The sequence below is a fragment of the Carlito syrichta genome, unplaced genomic scaffold (assembly GCF_000164805.1).
Source record: "Carlito syrichta isolate Samal-C Ts95f unplaced genomic scaffold, Tarsius_syrichta-2.0.1 Scaffold315645, whole genome shotgun sequence".
Classification (NCBI taxonomy): domain Eukaryota; kingdom Metazoa; phylum Chordata; class Mammalia; order Primates; family Tarsiidae; genus Carlito; species Carlito syrichta.
This window is the reverse complement of record NW_007259741.1, coordinates 380,653-391,892: the sequence shown is the minus strand read 5'-3', so window position 1 is coordinate 391,892 and position 11,240 is coordinate 380,653.

Genomic DNA, 11,240 nt, shown 5'->3' with positions numbered 1-11,240 from the left:
CGCCGGAATTACAGGCATGCGCTACCACGCCCGGTTGATTTTTTGATTTATTGTAGAAATGAGGTCTCACTGCCCAGGCGGGTCTCGAACCCATGGGCTCAGGCAATCCACTCACCTCAGCCTCCCAAAGGCGCAGGATTACAGGCTGAGCCACCGAGCCCGGCTATTCTCCTTCTTTATGCATGATTTAAAAAAAATCATTGACTATCATGGGCTATTTGTAGAGGAATTATCTAGGAGATTATTTAATCTGTGTTATTATTGTATGTTTAGTTTCCTCCAAATCTTTTCAAATTTCTGTTATTTTTTATAAACTCAGGTATACAACTTAATTATATTATTTGCTTCATGATATATTTGAATGAAAGGGAATTTTACTGGGAACCTCAGTATACTTGGGTTCATTAAATGAATACAATGCACTGCATATAAATAAAAAATAAATAAATAGATGTTGCACAGACATATACATGCTTTATATATATTTTTAACAAATGTTTTAACGTTTAGTGAGGAGGATGATCTGGCTATGTTTAAATAACCATAACCCATTTCTCCCCAGCAGACTAGTTAAGTACAAGCTTACTTAATGTATTTCTGTAAGTGAAACCCATTTAAAATAAGACAGGAGAAATGGAAAATAAACACAAGCCACTGAAATATTACTGAGCTAAAGGACTTCCTGCTAAGAAAGCCAAGGATTGATTTACATTAAAAATGTGATTTATTTCAGAAAGGGAATAATTAAACATTAGTCAATAGCTAAGACATTTTAATAGTATTTTTCTAACAGCCAAAAGTGCATTAAGACTAAAATCTGGACCTGAGAAAAGCTTCATCAATTAAACAAAAATCCTTTTTGCTTGCACTGGAAACTGTCAAAATGTTTTCTAAGTGTGGTTATCAGATAAAGGAGACACAGTTAAACATAAAATACTTCGAGTTCATATGGGTTCAAACTGGGAGAATAATTCAAATGTATCAGTATTTTTCACATCATCAGAATGAATCAATAAAGCATAACATACGCAGAATGCCTTCTGCACCCAGCTAAGACTTGTGGGAAATATCATGGAGGCTTGAAAATGATCCTTGTCTTCAAAATGCTTCAACCTGGACTATGGGAACAGAAGAAAGACAAAGAAATGATTTAAATGTAAATATATCTTCCTTAAACAATACTATGTAACTAGCCTTTAGAGGAAGAAGAAAGGAGTGTGGACTTTGATCATCAGAGTGCTATCTGGAAAAAAAAACTGTGTGTGTCTCTGTATATGTGTATTGGGCAAGGGTTGAAAATATTTTCTCAAGTTTTTAAGCATGGGTGGAATTGGGAAGAATGGGAAAGGTGTAGTACTTTTTGAAAGGAACTAGTCTACCCAAAGATTAGGAAAAGCATTATCAGTCAGGTACAGTGGTTCACACCTGTAATTCTAGCACTTTGTAATTCTAGCACTTTGGCAGAGGTGGGAGGATCACTTGAGGCCAAGAGTTTGAGGAAAAACCATTATTCATACATGCTAGGACTAGTGAGGTATTTAGAAAAAAATCTGATTTCCTTTAATCATATAGGCCAAACAGTCTTTAAAAGCACATTAATATTTGATTAGTCTATAATAATAACTGCAATGTAATATCAACAATAAAATAATAATAAGCACTTTAATGTGTAAGTTATTTATTTTTATAACTGTACATATTATGTTAACTTACAAGTGAAAAACTTATTGTTGAAAAGGATAGTCAGCCAAAATCACACGTGGAAGAGCTCGACTTTGATTGACTGCAAAGCTGATGTCTTATTCTGTCTCTGCCCACAAAAGGCATTTTAAAAACGCCTCACTTTCTGCTTTCTAGAACAGAGAAAGGAATCAACATTTACTGTACATTTAAACATAGATAAGCACACAACATAAGAAATGAGTTCTGACAATGTCTTATGCTCCTCCAATTTATTCACGTGAATTTTTCTTCTCTACTTAGAGGTAAGTAGTATGAAACAGTGAAATGAGCATGAATACTGGAATCAATAGGTTTTCATTCCAGATCTGCTCTGTATTTTATGACTTTGCATAACTTTCCCAATTCCAGCTTCCTGAGATTATTATCCTTTATAAACTGTGGATTTAAACCAACCTTGTCTGATTGTTGAGAGGATGAAATGTGCTAATGTACTTGTTCGTATATTAAACATCAAGCACAGGACGTCTGCCCCTAAGTAATTTGAGTCTTTTTTTTCCTCACGTATAAAAAATCCCGACCCGTATTTTATTGTAGACCTTTAATGAATAGAATCACCACCACTAAAGAATTATAACAGGATTTGCTGCATTTTTTCTGTTTAATAGTCACACATGTCTCAGAGGACCAAGACGATTGTTTATTTGGTTGCACAATCCCTCTCCCACTTGGTGACACACAAAGTATATATCATTTATTAGACACATTTAGGCAGCATATTCTTGAAACATTGAGAAAAGCATGTCTGAGGGAGGTTGATATGGCATGTTTAAGGAGGCAACTCGACAGAAATTCATGTTCAAATTATTTTTTAGTCAAGATTTTAGAATCTGCTTTCTTGGAAACAGTTTAGCTTATTTCATTCTCCTCTCATGGTTATTAGGACATTAAAATTTATCTTGATGCCTGGTTGATAATCTAATTCTATTGATAGTCTGGATTCTATTCTGAATTTTTTTCTACAGTAATATTTTATTTTTTCTTACATTTTGTACTTTGAGTACTTTGAACATAAGGATTAGGTTTTTTTCATCTTCATTTCCAAGTAGACATAAATGAAGTTCAATAAACAATCATAAATAATATCTATTGCACAATTACAATGTGCCAGATATTGTATCAATTGTTTTTTAACCTATTAACCTATATAATCTTGCAACAACATAAGAAAGAAGATGTCATTTGTACCACTTTGTAGACTTGTAGTAATTAAATGAACCAATATTCAGTAAGTGCTTATATAGCACACAAGAAATGCCCAGCAGATATTGGTTATCATTAACCCTATATTGTTGATATGGAAATTGAAAAATTAAGTATCAGCCCAACTTTCACAATTCATAACAAGTAGAGTTGAGGCTTAGAGAAGATGGTGTAATCCCAGGGATTGCATTCTTAGTTGTTTTACTTTAACAAATGTTTTGAATTCAAATTTTAATCCACTCTCTCAACCACATATCCCCTACACAGTCACACACATGGACACAGTTGTATATGCTTCTGATTGATGTGTAAAGAAAAAAATCTTAGTCACTTATTCAAAGCCAGATTGATGCTTGGACATGGAAAATAAAGTTATCACCAATAAGGCCATAATCACAAATAAAGTAAGTAAAAATGTGTCAAAATTGTTTTAGAAGTTATAGCCAAGTATTATATCAGGCACAACAGGAGTACCAGGGAAGGAATTTCTCACTCTCCCAAGAGTGGCAGTGGAACCTTCATAGAGAGTATGAAGCTTTCAGCTTTGAAAGAAAATCAGTCACTGAAAACAAGTATTCATAGGAACTTAGTAAATAATAATTTAATATAAAATTAAACTACTCACATGAAGTTTTGCATAGTTTGTCATACCATTAGATTCATGTGAATTTTTTTTTTTTTTTTGAGTTGGAGTCTCACTCTGTCACCCAGACTGGAGTGCAGTGGCCACTCCCAGCCACTTGCAGCCTCAACCTGCTGGGCTCTGGCTCATTCCGTCTCAGCCTTCCAAGTAGCTGGAACTACAGGCGCGCGCTACCACACCCGGCTAATTATTTTTTGCTTACTGTAGAGATGGGGTCTCACCAAGTTGCCTAGGTGGATCTCGAACCCGTGGGCTCAGGCAATTCACTCACTTCAGCCTTCCAAAGCATGAGATTACAGGTTGAGCCACCAAGCTCAGCTCCTGTGATTTTTTTTTTTTTTTTTTTTTTGAGTTAGAGTCTCAATCTATCGCCCAGACTGGAGTGCAGTGGCCACTCCCGGCCACTGCAGCCTCGACCTGCTGGGCTCCGGCGATCCTTCCGCCTCAGCCTTCCAAGTAGCCGGAATTACAGGTGCACATGTGAATTTTTAAAAAGACTCTTTATAAATAAACTAGGCACTTAACCTAAATAAGTTAAACAAAGAAGCATAACTTGGAATTTTTCTTTATTGCATTTTTCTATATTTCACTGCAAAATATCTCTTGAATTTTTCCTTTACTAGTGAAATTTATGACTTTCCAAGTTATTAAGACTATAGAGCTTGTTATGAAAATTATTAAAATATCCTTACCTAAGTAGCATTTCTTAAGGAACAATTTTCCAAATAACCCCTTTGGAGATGTTTGTTTAAGGCCTTTCCTATTCTGACATATAAGTAGCAAGAGGTTCAGAATGTGAATTATTTTGCACAAAGATCACTTCAGTATGTTTATTGCATCACATTATATTACACATCCTCTCTCGCTATCTCTCCAACCTGAAGACCACATTTTTCTGTGCAGGTCCTTGTAAGGCTTGCTTCATTTCAGCTAATTATGCATTTGGATAACCAATCACTGTCCAGGCTCCAAACAAATAATTTATATGTGTTCTTAGAATTCAAATAGGCATTCTTTCACTAATGAATATGCAATATTAGCTTTAAGTGACTTTTCTTCTATCATTGGTTGGAAGATAAGTACAGGAAAGTGAGAAAAAAGTTAGCATCGTTCTTGGTTCTGAAAGCCTTTTGGCTGAGTCAAATAACTATAGCTGCTGTGGGAGAAGGAACTCTGGGGAAGACAAACAAACAAAAAAACAGCACAATGAAACATGCAAAGAGAATAAAGTTAACAACAATCAAATTTCCACTGACTCCCAACAAGCTTACAGAATCTCAGCCTTTTCAGAATCCTAGTGTTTCTGGAAGTTCTCAGTGGAGTTCCCCTGTGAGCTTCTGAACAATCTTATCTTTATGGTGGTACCCCTGCTCTGTTGTTAGGCATCTGCTGAGTACCATTTTGTTGAGACTTCTATTTTATTTAAAACACTACATTCATTCAGACATCAAAGCTGTGCAGTGTGAAGTTGTAACATGTGGGTGAACAACCTAGCCCATTTGTGCTACTTCTAGTGACCAAGTTTCCAAATCAGTAATTATGGTATCACAGATTCTTACAGTTCTTGGTAAAAAAAAAAAAAATTAAAAAAACAAACAAACTTCTTTTAGAGTACAATGCTCTCACATATATTATTTCACTTTGTCTCCACAACAAAGAAAATATTATGATTCTCATTTATATATGAAGAATCTGAGCTAAAGTAAGCATCAAAACAACAATCGTTTTCTTCTATATAAGTGGTCTCTGAAGCACCAATTTGCATGATAAAAACCAGTCCCAAATGGGCTTGGGATAGTTCCTGGCAAAATCCAAAATATTCAGCTCTGTGTTCAGGGAAAACATCTCCTGTTGGCTTTCTATATCCTCGGCTTCCTCATCCATGGATTGTACCAACTGAAAATAAACAGTATTTGAAAAATAAAAAGTAGCAACACAACAATAAAATAATGCAAATAAAAACCAACATAGTATAATAACCATTCGTATAGCATTTTCACTGAATTATGTACTATAAGCCATCTAAAAATAATGTATTTGAAGTATACAGTATGATGTGCATAAGTTATACACAAATATGCTCTTTTATATCAGAAACTCTAGTATTTCTGGATTTTGGAAACTGTGAATATACTGGACTCAATCCCTTGTGGATATTGAGGGACAACTGCACCTAAAAAGTTTTTGGCAAACTTGTAAAATCATTTATTACTTTAGCTGGTGCTTCCCAGTATTTCTACCGTTAAATCTCTTCCCTTTTTCTCTCTGTTGAATTCACAATCCTTACTATGAGCAAGTTTTTTAAAAGTAAAATGTTAGGCAGTAGGTATATCTGGACAAATAACATGAAAAAGAAAAAATAGTTAGTGGTATAAATATCAATAAATTAAATTAACTAAATAGATCAAGAACAGTAATACAAAAATATGTAATATAAAATTTAAAAATCAACAAAGGCCAGACTCGGTGGCTCAGCCTGTAATCCCAGCACTTTGAGATGCTGAGGCGTGTGAATTGCTTGAGCCCACAGATTTGCGACCAGCCTGGGCAACTTGGCGAGACCTTGTCTCTACAATAAATCAAAAAAATTTAGCCAAGCATGGTAGCGCGTGCCTGTAGTTTTGGCTACTTGGAAGGCTGGCAAAGGATCCCTGGAGCCCAGCAGGTCGACTCTGGGTTGGCCATGAGTGTACCACTGCACTCCAGCCTGGGTGAGAGAGTGAGACTCCAACTCAAATAAAAAAAATCAACAAAAACTAATATTTCTCATTTCTGTAAAAAATTAACTGGATTAAGAATTTAGGAAAAGGCGATAATAATATCACAATTAGAAAGCATAAGTATATTTAAATGTATTGTAAATTATAAAATAACACCTTTTAAAATTTACTTCTAGTTTATATTTTTCATAATGTGTAATACACTATAATTATTAGAAAACAAATAGAAAGCTAGATCAATTCACTTTTAATGAAATAAGAACAGCACCTACGGTTTTCAAAATATAATCTCTGTGATTTAAAAAAAATCAGAAAACAGAAGATAAAAGCCTCCATTCTCTTAATTTCATGAGACTCTTAAAACTTGATAGCTAAATAAAACATAAAGGGTACAAGAAGTAGCTTTTAAAATCATAAGAGAAAATAAAAATAACTACAAATAAATTTATTAAATATTTTCAAGGCCTTTGTAAACATAATTACAAAGTATTATAAAGAATGTGACTTCATTATGAGTCAGTATGTAAAGAAACCAAATCTTTGCAAACAATTACACAAATGTCAAAAATAAATTTTAAAAATTGACTATATATAATAATATAGCATCAAATATATCAAGCAATAATGGATAGAACAAAAAGAAGAAATGAACAAACAAAAATTAGAGTAAAAAATGTTAACATACCACTTTTAATAACTGCAAGAACAAACATACAATAAAAGCATTGCTATAGAAAACTTGAACAACGTAGAATACAAAAAAATTTTAATTGACATACTGTAGAACACTGTACACATTGCAATTAACATTATTTTCAAATGCATCCAAAATTTTACAAAAATGTACTATATCTTCAGCTATAGAAATATATAGACTTAAACATATGTATTAGACAAGAAGAAACTCTGAAAATTAAAAATGTACAATATCTTCAGCTATAGAAATATATAGACTTAAGCATATGTATTAGACAAGAAGAAATTCTGAAAATTGGTGATCTACGTATCTATTTCAAGAAATGAATATAAACAGCAAACTATCCTCAAAGAACACAGAAGGAAGAAAATAATGCAAAATGAAAATGAATAAAATAAAAGCTTACATTAAAAATACATTTAAATCTATAAGAGATTATAGATGTAAATATCAGTTATAACGCATGATCATAAAAGATAATGCAGAAGTCTATTTTCAAAACTAGCATGATGCTAATGTAGCATTCATTTAGAATAAATAGAGGAATGTAGAATTGGCACAAGGATTAAAAATAATGAATGGAATGGAAGCTTGGTGAATACTTAGATAATCAGAAAAACTCATACTCTGCTGCTGAATATGAACTTTTTTACACTTTGTGAAATAAGGTAAGAATCTGCAGAAGCTGCGGGCATGTAAATAGAATGAAGCAGGAATTCCAGTTCTTAGTATCAATCCTAAAGATGTTCTGGAACATATGCACAATAAGACATACAAAAAGACAAATTAGCATTTTTAATAACATCCAAGAATTGTATTTTTCCAAAATGTCTATCTGTAATAGAATTAATACCCTCATGTTTTTTGTTTGTTTGTTTGTTTGTTTGTTTTATTTTAGTTGGAGTCTCACTCTGTGGCTCAGACTGGAGTGCTGGGCTCCGCCGATCCTTCCGCCTCAGTCTTCCAGGTAGCCGGACTACAGGTGCACGCTACCACGCCCGGCTAATTTTTTTGATTTACTGTAGAGATGAGGTCTCACCAAGTTGCCCAGGTGGGTCTTGAACCCGCGGGCTCAGGCAATTCATTCACCTTGGCCTCCCAAAGCGCGAGATTGCAGGTTGAGCCACCGAGCCCGGCTAATACCTCGTGTTTTACTTACAAATATTACATGGCTTATGTCATCAAGTTTATCTAGTCATTGACATAAATTGCAACAGCACAATGTAGAGAAAAAAATCAAGTTGCAAAAAAAGTTTAGGCAGTGTTATTATTTATGTTTAATAAAATATATCACTATATATTGTTTATAGAACTATACATCAGAAGGTGAAACATAAAATCATGAAAGAGAAGAAGAAACCCAGATTTTAAGAATATTTCTGTCTCAGAGGATTGAGAAAGGTAAATAATATAAGAACAAGAAAATAAGGATAGTTTCATCTGGAATAATTTATTTCTATTTTAAGAGATCTCTAAAGGTGATGTTAACAATGTTTACATTTTTCAGTCTGAGGAATGGAGATTACAGTCTATTCTCCAAGTATTTGAAATACATCATAATAAAAAGCAAATACATGCTTGCAAATTATTCTTCATTCATTTATAGCATGTGTCCATTTATTTATTCATTCTACAATGCTACACTTTCTGCCATGCCTGGTGCCAGGTACAAATGATGAATAAGGAACAATTCCTCTATTTTAGGTAGTAACCTTTAAGTAATTCACATCACTATAATATTGCAAGTTCACATTGTGATCCAAATGAAATATTTGAAGTATGTAATTTACCAGAGATAATTTAGGTAAGAAATATGATCCTGGAGATGAATTTTGATGAGTGGAGTTGGTAGAAGAGCATTTGCAACCATAATGTGGTTGATCTTGAACCATCAAAAATTATGGATTTTCTGGTGAGAAATATTGTTCTTGAGCTCTGGCCCTCTTATACAGGTATACTATCTTTTGTATTATTGTATCCAATCTATCTGTTAGAGTCCTTAGCTCATGGGAAGCATTCAGTAACCATTCAATTAGTTGAGTGCAAGCACTTTGGGCTTATTCCTGAAGTATTTAAGAGCAGAAAAGTCACAGAATATTTACCCTGTGTAAGGGCTCCAGGAGAGATTCTATAATTTTCTTATTGGTGCTTGAGTTTGCATCAAATGTCAGGACATTTGTCACTTCTATAGCCATTTCAAAGGATTATGAACTTTCATTTACTTAGGCTATTTTGCAAAAGTATGTGGTACACATTATTTCCTATTTTCATCTTAATCCAGACAATTCAGATCTCTTAAAATATAAAGTTTCCAACCTCTATCTCTGCTTCCAACAACCCTCAGAAATGGACGCACTTTGAACCTTACTCCTCTAATAGATTCATAATTCCATTCGGGTATCTCAGTCAAAAAATTTTAAATATTTTACAAAAATATCAGATAAGATTCTACAACCCCTCCCTCCCCCAAAAGGCACATTGGGGGATTACTAAATAGGGATATTGTTTACTAAATAGTTTTCATTGAAAGGCAACAAAGTTCAAGAACTATATGCCTTTATATTACATGAATACCAGAAACACTTGGAAAAAGTATCACTAATCTAATAAACAGAAAATCATTAATCATAGTATTATTCCATGTTTAAGGAACACCTACTATATTTTAATATCTTTTTGGTATCCTTGAATTTTGGTGTATAAAGCTAATAAGACAAATATAAGTCCTAGGAGAATCAAGGGACTAAGAAAAGAGTAAGGAACCCACAGAATAGCAGGATGCGGGCACAAGGTGGAAAACATTTATTCTGCCTGGGAAATAAACTAGAGGACTCTTAATTGTATTTTGAGGCCGATCTAGAATATAAAAGTCCTTGCATACCATAGACTTGATCATGAATAAAATTAAAATCATAATGAAAACTTAAAAAAAAATTAAATCATATGGAGAATAGAGTTTGAACAGCAGTTCTTTCCCTAAATTGGTGACATCATCTGCAGTAAATTTCAGCCTTATCGCCTTAGTTGTTCAGTCATATTCAATTTTACTAAAGTTTTGAAAAATGCTTTCTGTTATTGCTGTTTTATTCTAAAGCTAACTCATTTTTTTCTAAAATACGCTCTTTTAAAAAATGTTTTCACCACAAATATTCATTTAAAGACAACTTATTGAAAGAGGATTTAAGAATCTCTCTGAAGCTCTGTAATAAGAAAAGCCTTCTTTTGTTTCCATAGAAATGCACTTGCGCATGTTGTTCTCCTAGTTCACTGCAAGTGCTGAGCAAGATTTCAGAATGACATTTGGAGTTCTGTAGTTGAAATACGCACCCACAAAGCAGAACAAATGCAAAATGCTGCCCTCTGTTGAAAATGCCCAGTACACACACAAGTTCTTGAAAGGTAGATAAAATATTGGACCTATACCTGCATAAGATGGCCTGAACAACTAAAAATAAGTATAAGATTTGTGAGGAAGCCGGGCTCGGTGGCTCAGCCTGTAATCCCACGCTTTTGGGAGGCTGAGGTGAGTGGATTGCCTGAGCCCGCGGGTTCGAGACCAGCCTGGGCAGCGAGACCTCATCTCTACAATAAATCAAAAAATCAGCTGGGTGTGGTAGCGCATGCCTGTAATTCTGGCTACTCGGAAGGCTGAGGCGGAAGGATCGCCGGAGCCCAGCAGGCGAGGCTAAGGTGGCTGGGAGCGGCCACTGCACTCCAGTCTGGGGGACTGAGTGAGAATCCAACTCAAAAAAAAAAAAAAAAGATTTGTGAGGAAATAATTGTTTTCGGTTTCAGTAGAAAATAATCACATCAAAGAAAAATACGATAAATTTAAAAAGCAGCAGCCGCAGAAGCATAAGACATGAGACAGAAGAAATCAAAGAAATTCTCATTGTGAGAAATATTTTAGTGACATTAATAGTACTTAGATACAGGGAGCTCCACGCGAGAACCAGAGAGAAGTCTTTAGAAAAGGATGTCTCCTGCTCCAACTGGCAGTCAGCTAGGTTATTCAGAACTCAGTCTTGCAACCACAGGGTATTGAATTCAGCCAATAATCCAAATGAATATGAAAGTAGGTTATTCTGCAGAGTTTCTAATAAGGAATAAAACCTTGCTATTACCTTGATTTCAACCCTATGTGACTGAGCTGAAGAAGCAACCTAGCCCGTAACTTCTGGCTTACAGAACTGTGAAGTAATAAATGTGTGTGGTTTAAAAAGTCTTAAATTTGTGG